Source organism: Triturus cristatus, chromosome 3_2 (genome assembly GCF_964204655.1).
Source record: "Triturus cristatus chromosome 3_2, aTriCri1.1, whole genome shotgun sequence".
Taxonomy (NCBI): Eukaryota; Metazoa; Chordata; class Amphibia; order Caudata; family Salamandridae; genus Triturus; species Triturus cristatus.
In genome coordinates, this window is record NC_140584.1 from 755,610,555 (window position 1) to 755,628,566 (window position 18,012).

Sequence of the window (18,012 nt, forward strand, 5' to 3'; positions counted from 1 at the left end):
ATGCATGATAATAATAAACTACGCTAAACACTACTCATCCATAGCCCAACAATACACTTCAGGCATATCCATTCAAGTAAATCCAACTTTATTTGAATGTTAAATAGCAATTATAAAATATCAGGGAGAATTTCAAGAAAGAAGGCAAAAATACTACAATAGATGGCTTTCTAGACCAGGCTGCAGGGGTGATTTCAAAAGAGATGTAGTTTGCAAAAAGATGCCGCTCTCTTTCGAATGAGACACCTGCTATCAACCCATAGTGTGGGTGTGCCACCTGGGCTCTAATTTATTGCATCCCCACTGACTGACATACAGAGTGGTATATACCTTCTCCCTAATTGAAATGCTACAAGATTTGGGACAAGCAAAAGGACACAAGAAAGGTGCATCAAGATCTTGTATTATGGAGGAGCCTATTTCAGATATCTTGTGGCAGGAAGGGACTGTGAGAAGCGAAGGCTTAGATTTGCAGACTTTTTAAGCAGCAAACTAAAACTTAATCTGTTTTAGCGGGCGGACCTCGTTTTGTCACTGCTTATTTCCTCCGCGGTAGGGCGTTTCTAAACGCGGATGCTGTCCTGCCACGGGAGATACGTTTGGTGGCTGCTTCTATGGCCCCGTGACCTAGGTTCCAGCAATTTCAAATTCTGCCTCAGCTCGACGTCGACCGTGGCTGCCATTTTGAAGGAAGAAATCACCCTGCAGCATTGGAACCTCATGAGAAAGAATATAGAGGTTACTCATTTCTTTTTGTTCTCCTCATCATGAGACATTCGCTTCTAGCATCATGTAGTTAATGGGGAGAGCCTTTGCGACCATTTAGTCTACTTGGTGGTCCATAACAAATTGAAAGCTTTATTTACCTCAGTTGATGTTGAATTTGACCACCATTTTGGATGTGCTGACATTTTATGATAGTGCAGCCAAATAAAAGGAAAAGCGGTGGTTGTTCCAATGTCCCGGCATTTTATACCGTGCGGCTTGTTTTGTCATCGCAATCTGCTGGCATGTTGACTGCTTCTATGAGCTAAGGAGTTATATTCTTAACTCTCATCTCTTACTAATTGGGTTTTCCTGCAACACAGTCCTTCCTCAAAAACTTTACCGAATTTTCCAAAATGGAGGAATCTCTATTATCTCTGGCCACAGGTTCTTCTTCTTCAAGTCCTATTCCTCCGGCTGCAGGGAAAGCGACTACACCATCTATGCCAGAGTAATCCTCTCCTGTCTCCTTAGACCAAGTACTGGAGAAGATTCGCACTCTTCGTCCTTTCATGAAGGAGACTAATACCAAGTTGCACTTCCTTACAAACAACTGGTCTCAGATGGATGCACGACTTACAGCAGTTGATCAAAATGTAGCCTCACTTGGATTTACTGATGCTAAAGTTCAGACTCTCCAAACTCAGGTCTCCTCACTTCAAAAACAAGCAGAAGATCTTGAAAATAGAAGAAATAATCTTCGCATCTATGGTCTGCCTGAATGCTTGGAGGGGACTGAGCCCCTCTCCTTTTTCAAATCCTTCCGTCCTAAGTTGCTGCCCCTGCCGGAAGAAACATTGCTTAACATTTAGCGGTCTCACAGATTAGGTCATCAGCTGTCTGGTATGTCTAGTTCCAGTGGCGGCTGGTCACATTTCAAAGAGGTGAGGCGTAAAAGCTGGGGATGAATTTTACTGTAGCAAGCGAGTCCAGCCGACGACATAAGGTTGCTCAGCCCATACATCATTCACACAATCATCCCCCCATTAATTCATCCATGTTTCTTTCCATCGTCCTCTGCATTCATCTGTTCATGCATTCATCCATCCATCTAGAGACTCTCCCATTCACTCATCCACCCATCCATCCCCTGCCAAGCATCCTGTCAGCAGACACTGAGCGCAATGAAGCAATAGGTTAGTAGATGTTTCTAGAAATTAGAACGCATCACTACAGGGGGATAGAACACAGTATAACAATGCTCTTCCTCAGAGAGGAGCGTGATGACAACTTGTAATGCAAATGTAATATGTTCAGTTCATCAAAAGGCACATGCTCTGGGGTTCATTCATAGCAAAGATCCTGCACCAGCATGTAGGTAGGTCAGGGCTATAGAAAAGCCGAGTATCACCAGTCGGCATGCATTTCGCCTCTGACTTCCGTTCCTAATGAAATACGAGTGAAAATGACCAGCATAATAGAGCCACCATCTGCTCGTCCTCCGTGACATTTTACAATTCAAGATGCCTAAAATGTACTGGAGGCTTTCAGCAAATATTACAATTGTCATTAGCGTCGCACGGTGTTGCTTTGATTCTTTAATTTGGTGATATCTTGCAGCCTGTTTGTTTTTGTCTAACCCCAGCACTGAAGGCATATTTCCTGAAAGTGCTCTATCTGTACTAGCACACTCCACAACAATGACGAGTGAAGTGAGGCTAATGAACTGTGACAAGTGATAAGAACACGTAACACTAATTGGGAACGAGGAGTCCTACGTTTTTCCCAAAGTTGCTGAGTCCGTAAATGAAACTCCATCTCCCCTGTGATCCCGCTGTGTGTGGGGGTGGGGACAAGCATCCATCTCCATGGCACTGTGCATTAAACACACTCCTCAGACAGACATCATGACTCCCAGGTCAGCCGTAGCTCTCATACATATACAGGACCCTGTCTTGAAAGAGAATAGATCAGCAGTAACTGTGTCACTCACTCATTAAACCAAGAGGAAATAGCAGTCCCGTCCCCTGAGCCCCCACCTCAATGGGCACATACTTCGAAGTTCGACACCCCTCTAACATCAGGGCTCACAGCACACGGCCATATTCATAATGCAAGGTCTATTGTACGGGTTTACCCACAGACATTATTTGTATGATTTAACTTCTTCTGCCCAGATTTTGGCCTTTCCGCTTACCACCCAGCGGCACGCCACGTGGGATGAATGTACAGAAAGTCACGGCCGGCATAACTTGCAGGGGGGGTCGCTCAGGGAGGGGGTAATTTACTAAAAATAAAAACCTACCTTCACCTAATCGCCTCTGGTCCGTCCGCCGTCCGTGGCGTTGCTCTCCTTCTCTGTCTGCGCAATGGAACCAGAAGCAGGCAGCCTCCCTCGCCTCCCCTAAGCCAATCACAACACTGCAATGGCAGCGTTGTGACTGGCTAGGGCGCCGTCCGCACAGGTGTCTATGGGGAGGCCGTTTTCTTCATGCAGGCTGCCCTGGGGCCGACCACACAGTCAGCGCCCATAACACTGGGCTAGCCACTCCTCCCTTATCTGATCCAACCAGGCATACCCTTCTTCTGCTTTCTCGCAGGGCAAGAAGCAGAAATGTAAAATGGTATTTTTACCATTTTACATTTCTGCTTCTCACACTGCGAGAAAGCAGTGGGGCGACGCTCCGACACCCACGTGGAGGAGCCGCCCCTGCCTAGTTCACGGATACCAAGAGGAGTCATCCTTTATTTTCTTCAATACACATATTTACTTAAAGTCCTTGCAGCAGTCAAGTCCGTTCAGCATGTTGTATGGTCAGGTTCCACTCTGTTCTTCGCTCAATATTACGCCAAAGCCACAGCAAATAAGCGCAAAGAATTCTTAAACATGAGACCTGACCTACGTTCTTTAGGGTCCTGATATGGTCTTTTCCATCCTTGCCTATTCAAGGTTACCTATAAAATCAGAACTACAATGTATGAAGATCCTGTTATATTGTGAAGTTTCATTAATTCAGACTATATAATGTTACTGATTTTTCGCAGTAGTTTATCTCTTTTTTTCATGTTATAGAACTTTAATATATGGTTGAATATCCTACGACATCTGTTAAAATTCAATCTCACATCCCTTTGGGATTCTCTTTATGAAAATTACCTTTTCTCCTTTGCTACAGGAATGTTGATGTCTAGACCTGCCTTGTGTCCCTGTCCTTTGTGATGCGGTTTCCCCTTGCCCTCCGTTCTGAGTCTGGGCATGTCATCTCTCCATGTGCTTTCACCCTCACCTTTATATGTCACTTTTAGGTATGTTCTACCTTCGCTTTTTTTCCTTCTTTTCCTGTTACCCTTTTTTTTATTCTCTTTTGGTATGTGGTCTATATCTTACATAGTATGGCTGGTTTGTTCTGTGGCATATTTCATATGAGTATGTTATGTCTTGAAAAATTGTTTCATGTAATGTCAGAGGCTTAAATTCCCCCATTAAGAGACAGCGTGTTCTATCTTATTTATCTAAATCAGAAGTCAACATAGCTTTGGTGCAAGAATAATACCTCATGGAATCTGAGTCATTAAAACTAAAGAAAAATTGGGTAGGTGAGGTTTTCTTCTCACCCACTGACGGTAAAAGAAATGGAGTTATAACTTTCTGTCAAAACACTAAAAGCTAAGCTTGTTTCTCAGGAGTCTGATGATGAAGGCAGATGGTTGTTTACTAAATAATTGATTGGAAAAATTCCAGTTTCTTTATTTAATATATATGCACCCACGAATGCTGATGCTCCTTTTTGGTCCCGTTTATCCCAGTTACTTGTAAATTACCCTGCAGATAACTTTTTTCTTGCAGGTGACTGTAATCAGGTGGTTAATCCCTTTCTCGATCGCAAATCCATGGTCTCCTTTATTCCTAGTAAAGCACATAAATGTTTACAAACCATAAAACAACGAAACCTAACAGATGCATGGAGGCTTTGTAACCCATCCCTAGAGAATATACTTATTTTTCCCCACCACACCAGACCCAATCCAGAATAGATCATAGTTTTCCATCACATAATGTCTCTCAGTCTCTACGTGCAGCTGATTTAGGTCCCATTCTTATATCTGATCATGCCCCTGTTTTGATTCAGCTGCATATCAAAACCCACACTCCCTAAAAGATGGAATTTTAATAATTCACTGCTTTTAGACTCTACCTTCACCTCTTTCTTCTTTTGTTTTATTTTTTCATGAATATTTTCATTTTAATGAAACTGATAACATTCCCTTCCACGCAATGTGGGTGCTTTCAAAGCTGCTGCTCCTGATTTCATCATAAGATATGTTTCCAACAAGCGAAATCTGTCCCGTATTTCCAATGCCAAACTCTTAGCTAAAATAAAGAGATTGGAACATTCATTTTATACATTTAAATCGAAGGAATGTCTGTCAGAAGTTGGCAACGCTAAGATCCAATTTAATAAGGAGTCCACGGATAATGCTTAATTATACTTACTGAAAACTAGTGCGAAATATTATGGTGGTCAAAATAAGTCAGGTAAACTGTTAGCTAATTACGTTAAGATTAGGCATAATAAGCTACAAATCAAATACATTATTGATCATCAAGTACCAAAGAATAAAGACTCCCAAAATTTTAGATGAATTTGTACAATTTTATAGCTCAATATACACACCGGAAAATACACCCTCAGACGCTGATATATCTTATTATGTTTCTACTATTCAAAAGTTTCCTTATGTTTCAACAAATCTAGACCTTTTAGAATCTGATGTGACACAGATGGAATTGCATAATGCATTGAAGGTTCTTCAGAAGGACAAAGCCCCAGGTCCAGATGGATTAACAGTTGAATTTATTCACACTTTGCTCAATTACTTCTCCCATGACTACATACTCTCATAACTTCTTTCCTCCACCCACCCTGATCTTTTGGCTCCTTTTTAGAAGCTCTAATCTGTCTCATCCCCAAAGAGGGGAAAGACCTGCTATATTTCAAAAACTACAGACCTATCTCTTTAGTCAATGTTGACTATAAAATCTTTTCCAAAGCTCCGGCTCTCCGACTTGAATCCTATCTTCCGCATCTACATGGTACGGAACAGTCAGGCTCTGTCAAGTCACATCACTGACAATACACGTTTATTTTTTGATATTCTCTCCAAAACCTCACACAACACAGAATCTTTTGCAGCGTTTGCCTTAGATGCTGAAAAGGCATTTGATCGAGTTTATTGGCTGTTTTTTTTCATACACTTAAATGGTTTGGATTTGGGCCAAAAATCATATTCCTTATCTCTCTACTCTACACTGATCCTAAAGTTGCTATTTTCGCAAACGGCCTTACCTCTCCTTCTTTTTAATCTAGCATTAGAATAATTTTTATCCAGAATTCGACAGAATCAATCGATTATGGTTATACATTCAACTCTAGTCAGATTAAATTAGCGGCTTACTTTGATGATGTCCTATTCATCTTTTCTCAACCTCAATCTACTCTCCCAGCATTCTTACAAGAAGTCGACTACTACAAGATGATATCCGGTTATACATTGAACAATAAAAAATGTGAAATATTGCCTCTAACCAAATATACTTTTAAAGAGGAATTTTCAATTACCAATTTTAAGTGGTGTCTCCTTTATATCAAATATCTTGGCCTATGGTTTACCCTATCTATTAAAACTTCAATTTCTTTACATTTCGACAAATGTATTGATAAATTGACTACGCTTACAATGAAATGGCACCCATTTTACTTGTCTTTTCAGGGGTCACCTTGATACCATCAAAATGATGTTAGTTCCAATCATACTTTACACTCCATCTAACATCCACTTAAATCCTTCCATAAGATTCATTCTATTATTTTATCATTTCTATGGAATAATAAAAAATCTTGCATGTCATAATCAAAATGATCACGTCCAAAATCAGAAGAAGTTGCAAATTTTCCTGATTTTCCTAGATATCATAAGGCGTGTTTAAGTTTCAGCTTTTTCTTTCCAAGAATACTTATTTTTTACTCGAAATCCACAAATTGTATCTACACTCTTGTAAGTTGTTGGACTCTGTACTCCATTTTGCCCCCAAAGATTTTGATACTTTTCTTGCTTCCACCATTTGGCACAATAAATATATCCTCATAAAAAACAAACCCATATATTGGAAATCATGGAGAAATAAGGGACTACTCTGGGTACATCAACTTTTTTAACAAGATACATTTCTTACATACTCACAAGCACACCTTCTTTTTCCAACTCCCCCTTTCTTTTCAAAATACATTTTTGGTTCTTCGAACCGCAGTACTCGAAGCATATGTTCACTTTCAATCTCCTTTCTCTTCCTCTTTCACGATTGACTATGGTTGGTATAAACTCCTTCGCATAAATCCCAAAGCATCTATTTACTCTCATCTGACATCTTCTTTGACCGATAGAGATAAAACAAAGGTATAACTTTCCTGGGAAGCCGACCTAGACACAAAATGGTCCATCTCATTCTTGAACAAGATCTCGAGAAATTTAGGAAATCCTCCAGGGCAGCAGACACTACAACAAACTCTTTTCTTTATTTATATTATGCTTTTACTGGTGCCTATGACCTTGCATAAAATGCGTTCTGGAAATCCTCATATTTGTTGGTAGTGTTCCCTCGAACATGCTGACCTAAAACATTTACTCTTCACATGCCCATTTGTACTCACGTTTTGGAAACAAATTTGGACTCTGATCAACACAATTTTTCACGTTGAAATCCCTTTTTCATTTACTAATATTTTGCTGGGAAGTTTATCTACTGATTGGGATTGTACATGTATTGCTAGCAGTCTAGTTCATACACAAGGTAGTGGTGGATAATGAGTCGCACAATCACTTAGACTATTTGATTCAGCTAGTGGGGCAGTTCAATACAATAAATGTGTCCAATTTGAGACAAAATATGGGGAAGGTGCCAATCGAGGTCAGATATCCCACTACCAAGGATATCAGTTAAACAGGCCACACATGGTCTGTAATAGAAGCAAAAGGGGAAGACCCTGGCTGTTAGAAAAGGTAGACGAACCGGGAGGGCCGGCCGGGGTCAGGGGAGAGGTCTCCGGGGAGAGCCGTCTCCAGCGATCGTACAGACACGTAACTTCCCCCCCACAGACAGGAATCACACACGGATAAGGTTCAGTGTTCTTTATAGGTACTTAGTTATGATACGGTAGAATGGTACAAGGAGGTCTGGACGCCGGGGTCCCCTCGATTAGAGTCTCGTAAGGTAGGGAAGGGGGTAGCGGGTCAGTCTATTTACCAATCAGGTGGTTCGGATGAAATGATGATGAGCTCACAATCCTCGAGCTTGGTGTTTAGGTGGTACGGTCCGCGGCAGCGCCAGCAGGTCCCGGTAAGGATGGTTGATACAACGGGCCGCGGCAGCGCCAGCAGGTCCCCGGAAGATGTACGGTCCGCGGCAGCGCCAGCAGGTCCCGGTGAGGATGGTCGTTACAACGGGCCGCGGCAGCGCCAGCAGGTCCCCGGAAGATGTACGGTCCGCGGCAGCGCCAGCAGGTCCCGGTGAGGATGGTCGTTACAACGGGCCGCGGCAGCGCCAGCAGGTCCCAGGAAGATGACGGTCCGCGGCAGCGCCAGCAGGTCCCGGTGAGGATGGTCGTTACAACGGGCCGCGGCAGCGCCAGCAGGTCCCAGGAAGATGAAGGTAGCAGAAGGCCGCGGCAGCGCCAGCAGGCAGGACGATGGTTCACAAGAGCGGGCTACGGCAGCGCCAGTAGACCGTCAGGGTTGAGTTCACTCGGTGTCTCTCGACTCCAGGATACAACTGCCTTCCTGCTCCGGAGCTGTCTTAGTTATAGGGCTGGTGCCCTTTGATGTCCGGACCCTCGCACTTGGAGGTCGGAGGGTCCGGGATGAAGGTGTCCAGACACCCAGCAGGGGGTGGAGCCAGCGCCTGGGGGCTGCTGGAGGCGATCGGCACCTGGCGGGGGAAGAGCTCTTGACGCTCCGTTCTCCCATTGACCTGCCAAGTGGTCCGCTCACCTCCTGGGTGGATGGTGGTGCCGGGATGTCGGGGCCGGCCAGGCCCGGGGTTAGGGTCGAGGTGAGGCCACGCGGCCGCGTGGTGCAGGGCCCAAGATGGCGGCTTAACCCGGCCGGGGAAGCCGGTGGGGCTGGACCCCGTGATGAGTAGGGGTCCGAGGGCAGAGGGTCCGTCGGGAGACGGAGTACAGGGGCTTGTCACGGGGGTATGCCGGGTGGGCCGGAGCTCGGGCCCTGTCGTGCGGGGGGGGAGCAAGCCCTCTGGGTGGCCTGTCCAACACTGGCACTCAGCTGATTTATACACAATACACATTCGATTTGAAATTAATCATACGTACTGCAAGTACCAAATCGTAGAGCGAAGAACCAATTCCCATGGGGAGTTTCACAAGACCAACAAGTGTGAGCTGTGAATTTAGTTTAATAATTTTAAAGCACAGAGCATATCATCTTAGCATATTGCATCAAAAACTTAAACAGAACATCAGACAGAGAAGAATGTATCCCTCGTTAACATGTATATCCCAAGTCTTGTAGTTCTTATGAATGCTAAGTTTTGACACGTAGAGTGTTCTCTCTGAAACAGCCAACGCGCGTTTCGTCACCACCGTGACTTCCTCAAGGCTGTAAGATAATAATAAAGCAAACATTGTAGTGCCCAGAGATTAATACCCAAAGTGCTGTAACAATCCTTCGTATAGTAAAGATCCTTCCTAAAATAAGTTTAATTTAATTTAAAATTCAAATATCATAAAAGACACTGAACACAATTGACAAAAAGACTATTTAAGAACAAGTCCTGTATACAATTTCACCCTCAGTGTATAAACCAAAAAGTGAGTGATGAAGACATGCACGTGAAAGAAAAGGAGCAGTGTGTTGAGCATAGAACAAACTCAAAAACAGAGAAAATAGTCATACCAAATAGTGATATGGTCAGGCTGACCCAAGAAGTGATCATATTTACACACCATAGCATAGGTAAGTCAGTCTGAGAAAAGGTAGAATCTGTGAATCGATGTTCCCTTCCTGAGTAAGTTAAAGATACAGCTATCTTGAAGAGAAGCCGACCCAGAAAAAGAGAATCATAGATAAAGTTCTTATGTGTTATTGTATCACCTTCAAATATGATGTTCATAGAAGTATTGGCGATGGCTATGATAGGCCCGATTGCCTATGTATCACCGAGGTCCCCAGGGAGTAATCCGATGAGTCCAAGCCTCACTGTCCCCTGTGATCGCAAAAAACGTGGCTGGAAAAAGAAAGAGAGCGCAGCAGTCCTCACAATAAATGATGAACCCTCTACGAAAAACTGCCAGTGGAGAACAATACAGTGGTCAACATTCCTGTATTCACAATATCGGCTTTTAACGGGTAATCCTCCAATGCATCACAGTACATGACCGTGAGTGGAAAAATCGATGAATTGGTCAAACCCATCCACAACATGCGAGTTCCTAACATTATGCGTATTACTCATATAAGGTGCATATTACAGGAAACATAATTATACATCATAGAGTTACATTGCATATTGCGGTACCTTTTTGGTTGTGAGCCCTCAGTGCAGAGACATATTATAGTATTTTTTCAATATTTTTTCTTCTTATGCAACGAGTCCATCTCTGACCCTGGCTGACACTACCTAATAGTTACTCAGACAGGAAAACATGTAGTTCCTTATCAAAGTTTAGGCCATGTTCTACCGCTCTTAGCTCGCTGGTGACCGTGTAAGTGCTCTCTTACAGTTTTTAATTACTCCTCTAACCAGTTTGTATTGGATTTTCAACATGGAGATACTTTTCTCCAGATCTAAGTAGGTCTAGGTTTGCAGTATGCATTCTAATGTGCACACTCTTTCTGTTGTCCATAGACGTTTTTTATTTGGCTCGAACGACAAGAGACATTCAGTACTTCTGGATCTTAAAAACCAGTGTTTCTAAAATTCTTGGGTGCATGTAAGTCACACATATATGATGTGCTTACGTCTTAACAGGCTTGGTAATTTCTTTTTGTATTTCTACTTTATATTTACTTTTTCTATCTGTTTTACATGCAGTCTCTACCAAACTGTGTAATACCACGTCTGGCTTATGGGATCTGTACATTTGACAGAACCTTGGAGGTTGTAGACGGCCCCATCAAAGCATAATATGCTTCACTACAGACTTAAAGACAATTATAGGTAAATGTTTGGCTTGTTAAAACATTGGAAGAGGCAGGGCTACACCCGAGCTCTCTTATTGCTAAATAGACTTCATCATTTATTGTGAGGACTGCTGCGCTCTCTTTCTTTTTCCAGCCACGTTTTTTGCGATCACAGGGGACAGTGAGGCTTGGACTCATCGGATTACTCCCTGGGGACCTCGGTGATACATAGGGAATCGGGCCTATCATAGCCATCGCCAATACTTCTATGAACATCATATTTGAAGGTGATACAATAACACATAAGAACTTTATCTATGATTCTCTTTTTCTGGGTCGGCTTCTCTTCAAGATAGCTGTATCTTTAACTTACTCAGGAAGGGAACATCGATTCACAGATTCTACCTTTTCTCAGACTGACTTACCTATGCTATGGTGTGTAAATATGATCACTTCTTGGGTCAGCCTGACCATATCACTATTTGGTATGACTATTTTCTCTGTTTTTGAGTTTGTTCTATGCTCAACACACTGCTCCTTTTCTTTCACGTGCATGTCTTCATCACTCACTTTTTGGTTTATACACTGAGGGTGAAATTGTATACAGGACTTGTTCTTAAATAGTCTTTTTGTCAATTGTGTTCAGTGTCTTTTATGATATTTGAATTTTAAATTAAATTAAACTTATTTTAGGAAGGATCTTTACTATACGAAGGATTGTTACAGCACTTTGGGTATTAATCTCTGGGCACTACAATGTTTGCTTTATTATTATCTTACAGCCTTGAGGAAGTCACGGTGGTGACGAAACGCGCGTTGGCTGTTTCAGAGAGAACACTCTACGTGTCAAAACTTAGCATTCATAAGAACTACAAGACTTGGGATATACATGTTAACAAGGGATACATTCTTCTCTGTCTGATGTTCTGTTTAAGTTTTTGATGCAATATGCTAAGATGATATGCTCTGTGCTTTAAAATTATTAAACTAAATTCACAGCTCACACTTGTTGGTCTTGTGAAACTCCCCATGGGAATTGGTTCTTCTCTCTACGATTTGGTACTTGCAGTACGTATGATTAATTTCAAATCGAATGTGTATTGTGTATAAATCAGCTGAGTGCCGGGGTCTTCCCCTTTTGCATGTATTGCTAGCAGTTGCTTTGTGGCCGATCTCAAAGAATTGAAGGATATGTCTAAATTATCTTTTCTAGCATGGTGGTACGCTGTCTGTCACAACATAGATTACATACTACATTTATATATCCTATATCTCTTGCTGTGAAGCGTCTACATTTATGGTCTCCTATTGCACCATCTTTAGATAATGGTGTAAAACGCTCCTTTGCTCCTGTACCTTTACAACAAGAAGTTGTTCACTCTCCTTGACTTCCCTTTATAGATGCTACAGATATTTACCATGTTACTTCTTTATCACTCCAACAATTGCATATTCATACTACATCAATTTTTGCTTGTATGAACCAGCTCTCTTTACTTTCTACTGCATATTATTTCTTTCCCCCCGATAGAATTCTTAAATTAATGATATTACTTATGGACTCCTTCTTGTTTTATTGTATTAAGCATTCATGTTTGATTATTTCTTCGATAAAATTACTTTTGAACTGGAAAAATGCATTCCTATATGCAGCATAGCCGTTGCCAAAACAGTGCATTGTAATTTGTGCAGAACAGGTGTCACAGTGAAAAAATGTCAAACCAGGCTCAAAAATATTACCTTTAATGATGAGTAATGAGCCAAATATTTTGTTAGCAGATTCCTCTCAAGCAGGTTTCCTACCCTAGTGAGATAGTTGTTGATAGACCTGTTAGCCATAGGGAGGTCTTCCCCCAACCTTTTTGGCTCACCTCCTCCATTTTTGCACTTCTATGCATTTTACCACTGCTAATCAATGCTAACGTGCTTATGCCCCCTCGTTTAAACATGGTTGCATTGGCTTATAAACAAATGGCATATTTATTTTACTTGTAAGTCCCTAGTAGAGTGGTGTACCATATATCCAGGGCCTGTCAATGAAATGCTACTAATGGGCCTGCAGCACTTATTTTGCCACCCATTTAAGTGCCACTTTAAAACATGTCCCATGTTGCCTATATAAACTGTGATTAATTGCTGTTTAGTTATCTTTCAGCGTTGTAGGTGGACACTGATGCCAGTAGTAGCCCACCCTGATATCTACCAAGTTTAATGTATGGCTGGTATTTAATTTTGATTTGTAATAGCAGAGTGGAAGTCTTTTCTCTGGTCCTGATGAATGCCAGCAAACTTTAAAGAATCATTTAAGGGAAGAAACATGTTGACCAATTGAGATAGGGTAGTATTTTACCTCCTGTCCTCGCACTCTTTTAATCCTATCAAATAGCGGCACCAGAATAAAAGGGCCCGATTCACAGAACTAACTTAAGACAAAATCCTAAACTTACTACCATTTTGGTATTCACAGAAGGCACAAGGGTGGAGATACTTATAATATGTCAACTGACTTCATTTAGAATCTATTTTATTAATTGCTGAAACCAATGCATATGTACATTATGTTTTCTGTACCTTGTTCATGCGCCAACATTGATTATCACCTCTGTATAATGTTGCCACAATCTATTTACATATGTGATGTCTGTTGGACTCTTGACTCTGACAATATTATGGAATGCTGTGCATCTTTCATAATCCATGATTTTACTATATTCGTTCTGTCGTCCCTAACTTCCCCTTACCCAACCCTCACTCACAAGTAAATTCCTGAAGTGCACATCACCCATCATGGCGCATACCTATTTCGGTAATCTAGTTACTTGGCACTCTAGTCTTTACTCAGTGCACGCATGCGCACTAGCACTAGCCTCTTCTGGATTTATTCCATGCACCGGTACACACACATGTCGCTCCTGCACCTTTGGACTAGGCTCGCCGCATTTGCCACGAGGTAAGGTCACGTGTAGGCTCACTTGCCCACTAGCCGACAGTGGATCGACACACTTGCGCCTCACAGTTTCTCACTCTCTTTTTAGGAATTCCCCTCGACTTCACTTGATTATGAGCATCGCGGGAAGCATGCCAAGGATGAGGCCATGATCTCCCCCACCTCCAATTTGGGTAAGCATCCTTTGGAGACCACGGTCTCCCTCACAGTTTCCTGCGTCCCATTTACGCTGGCCCTCACCTGCTGAATATGTCTTTCAGCAATTCTTCTGAGTCTCCATGCCCCATTCTGCCACAGGCTGGACACCATTCCGTTTACACCCCCTACTTTGTGGTCCTCATCCTGGACCCACAATAGGTTCGGCATCTCCTACGCGCACTGCACTATAACTAGGCATAAAGTGACTACCACATCCTGTGCAATACCTCTACCTGAATGGGCGTCATAACTGCATCCCACTTCCCACGTCAAGCATGACTTAACATACTTCTGCACATAAGTTCAGTCTGAGTTCATTGTGACTCCTAAGGGTTTAAGCAGTATGGGTCTCTAGTATGTGACAAATCACCACCTATTACTTCCACATTACTGATAATATGGTTCATAATTCTGAGACGTTGGAAGACCTATCCTTCCACCCATAACCTCTCTTTCCCCCTCTTTTCCCCCTCTTTTCCCCCCTCCTTTCTCTCCCTTTCCCTCCCCCCTTTTTCCATTCCCCTTCCCCACTCCCCTGCTTTACTAAGGCAACCTCTCAGGCATTCCGATTCACCTGTCCTGATGATGATCCCATATCCACAGTTGGGGATGGTAATGTCATCGACAACCACATCTTGAATCCAAACTCTTACTCATGATTAATGTGGAGCACAAGATGATCTTTTAACTGTGACTACTGTAATTTATGTATCACCAAAAAGTCACTTCGCAGTTATATGCCCGAGGTCAGGAAATCTGTTGATTTCCAGAACCCCGTCACTTCCTGCTCACTTCATGATACTATATGCAGATTCATGTTTATTGAATGTGTAAATAAATGCAATACCCTTGGTCCCTCCTGACTTACAGGGTTCCCATGTCCTTTGGTCACATTCAGGAAATGGGCTGCAGCACAAGCCATCACATAAAGGAGCACTTTCTGCAGCTCCATGCACCATGTGGTGCATGGCACACAGTGCTTGGAGGGGCTACACTACATGTGCCCCCTGAGCCGCTTAACAGTAGGGTCCCGAAAATCAGTTTCCAGGAGTCTTTTCATGGCAGTCTTTCCGACATGAAAGGGCTGTAGTTAAGAAATATCATAATCTCAACAGGGGTGACTGCTTCAGCACCTTCTCTATTCGGGATTGCGATTCTGACCACCGCCCAAATGGAATAACTGATCCTGTTGAAGGCGACGGTCTTCCCGGCTACTGTGTATGGTCCGACTGCCTGGATTGTAATCCGACGGTTGACCTTGTCAGAACATTTTTCTCAAGAATTTTCCAAAGTCCAATGGTTAGTGCGGTCTGGGCCCAATCCACTTCTTGTATCTGAACCCTGCTCCATTTCGGTTGGCCATATTCGATGTTCTGTGCTAGACTTAAAAAATTCATAACTCTGGTTCTACTGATTTGGTTTTTGTCATTTTGGTGTCAATTTATTTATTAAATTGTACTCTGTGTTTCTAAATGGCCTCAGGTATTTGCTACATACTGAACATGAGAGAATATCATACCTGCTACTTATAACCCTATAATTACCTTGTGTCTAAACACATTGAGACTTGCGTCCGGATGATCTTGAAACATCACATCAAAGTGCCATATGTTAAGTATCCACTGCTTATTATGCATCAAACGGCCCAGTTTGACTGACATCAGATGTCGTCTAAAAGAAGCACTGAATCCAAAAGCATCCCTCCCACGTCAAAATGCAGGCTGTCAAATATTAAGGGTGCTTGCTGCCTAGTGGGGAAATTGACTAACAGAAATGCATACTTCATTGTCTGTATCTGAATATGCACAAACAAGATCATTTCATCACAGTAACATATAACTAGAAATGAAATCCATATAAAACTGAACATTTATAATTTAATCAACTGGACAAAGCAGAGGCCTTACCTGGAATTCCCAGATGTTTTCCCAAGTCAAAAAATCATCTCGCCTGCATCTCTGAGCTCTGTATTTATTTCCTGTTCAGTTCAGAAGATATGTTCTTCTCCTAAAAAAGTAAAAGTGTTAAACGCTAGTACTGGAAAAAAGGATAACATGTTAAAACCAAGTATGAAAGTATGAAGCATACGATTTAAAAAAAAGCTGTGAGGCCATGAATAAACCTGCAAGCAACCAAGACAGAGAGCAAGTAGGTTACCAAGATGTTGAGGTTGTGTATAAAAAATACACAACCTATTCTAAGAAGAAAGGTCGGGAAGGACAGACTAACATGGAGGAATCCACAGTGGGAACTCTGACAATCATGAATTATACATTGCTTCAGCCAAATAATTTATACATTCCTATCTCCAAGATGTTTGTTGCAAAAAACGGATTGAGTCAGAAACAGAATCTTACCTTTATAAAATACATGATAGAAATATAATTTGACAAAGTTTAGAAAAGCATGTAGAACGCTAAACATAACACTTATGTTAAAACCTTTTGGCAAGCTTAATGTTTAAGCACATGACTTTCTATAATGACAAACAATTTACGAGATATTCCATATAGCAATAACTACAATAACTACATAAAAGGTTAACTGTTGGTCCCTGCTCAGTTGGGTATCTTTGCCCTATGTCATCTCATATTGATCTTTCCCAAACTTAAGGAAAAAAAAGATTAGAGCTTCGTTTCTATGTCTAAATACATGAGTCAATACATGTGGATTTTGAATAATTTTCCTTCAATGCCAGTGTACTCAGCAAACCTGCTGAAGTGCGAGCAAATGACCGACTTTCTACTTCACGATTTGTCAAATTCCAGATCACACACCATTTCTGACCTGCGCTGCAATTTATCACCTGATAACTAAAGTTAAAGTGTTTTTTTTACATATTTTCCTAGATGGATTTGGTCATATTCTGTATTTATTTATTCTAAATTTAGTGTATATAATGTACAGGTTTGTAGAGTGTCATTTACTGCTTCCTCCCTTTCCCCTCCCTTGCTTGCTTATTGGTATCTCCCCTTTATTCCTGGAAGACTCTTCCACTTTTGACCCGACTTAAGGTACAGTTTCACCTTCCCTCAGTCAGGGAGTTCATGCATTCTTCCTTCCTTCTCCGGCAGTTTACTTGGGAGTAGTCTTCCTTGACGCTTTGTTTCCGCTGGCTCCAGAAGGCTGTTCCTCTCACCCCTTGGGCAGGGTTTCACTGTTTCTGGATCGGACTGTGGGCGTACCACTGCCTTCCATGTGACCATACTGCAGAGGCCTCTCCATTGTCGAGTTCACGCCACTTGATTCCACAATAAGGGGCTTACCTCAAGCCTCCGGGGGGTGTAGCCTTCCTATGAAGATCTCTCCTTTACCACAGTGCTTCACACCCTCCTTCTGACTCACTGTGTGCCAGGTACCTCTTCCAGTGTGTCGATTCACGGTGACACGCACACCTCATTATCTGTTCCTACAAGTGCCACCATTCACCTCCATAACACAACATCAATGATCCTTGAGGAATCATTCAGCTTTTACTCATTATTTAGGAGTCGTCACACTAGTGAACAAAATTTCTCAGAACTCGAAGAGTTACCATCAATAAATAGTTATTTTTATCTTGAAATCAATCAATCTTGACATGCAATAAATGTTATCAAACAAACATGGAAAAGTATTCATTAATCATATCACATATGGCAACACACTAACTACTGTCTTAATTCATGTAACATACACAGTAGTATCTTACACCTTTTGTTCTTCAGTATGGACAGTACATTACAATCAATTTATAGTTTTTGTTCAATTATGTAAACAAAAACGGTGTAGTAGCGTCGACGTTTCGGTCTCAAATAAGATCAAATCCACGAGACCATCCTCAGGACGATAATTGTTGCACCATGAATTGAAGCGCCGGATGCCTCTCGGTCACTTTATCCTTCAATATACTTTTCATTCAATAAAGAAATTTGCGTGTCAAATATATAATATTATGTAGTTAGTAGGGTATGCATGTGGAATTGTTG

General features: G+C 41.9%; 1 protein-coding gene and 1 long non-coding RNA gene across 9 annotated transcripts in view; one reads left to right on the forward strand and one right to left on the reverse strand.

Annotated features, from left to right (window-relative positions):
* The window catches only part of GULP1 (GULP PTB domain containing engulfment adaptor 1), a 1,880,853-nt gene that overhangs the window by 1,060,072 nt on the left and 802,769 nt on the right, over positions 1–18,012 (reverse strand). For 7 of the 8 annotated variants that reach the window (XM_085648825.1, XM_085648833.1, XM_085648830.1 and 4 more), the window contains one exon: positions 15,952–16,051. The gene's annotated coding sequence lies outside the window, so the exon portion shown is untranslated. Of the gene's footprint in view, positions 1–9,870; positions 10,004–15,951; positions 16,052–18,012 lie in introns of all 8 variants that reach the window. The other variant, XM_085648826.1, reaches the window with a different exon arrangement.
* Positions 10,628–11,782, forward strand: LOC146858056 (uncharacterized). Its single transcript, XR_014979648.1, has 4 exons — positions 10,628–10,709; positions 10,811–10,936; positions 11,054–11,186; positions 11,682–11,782. It is a non-coding gene; the product is annotated as an uncharacterized LOC146858056 (long non-coding RNA).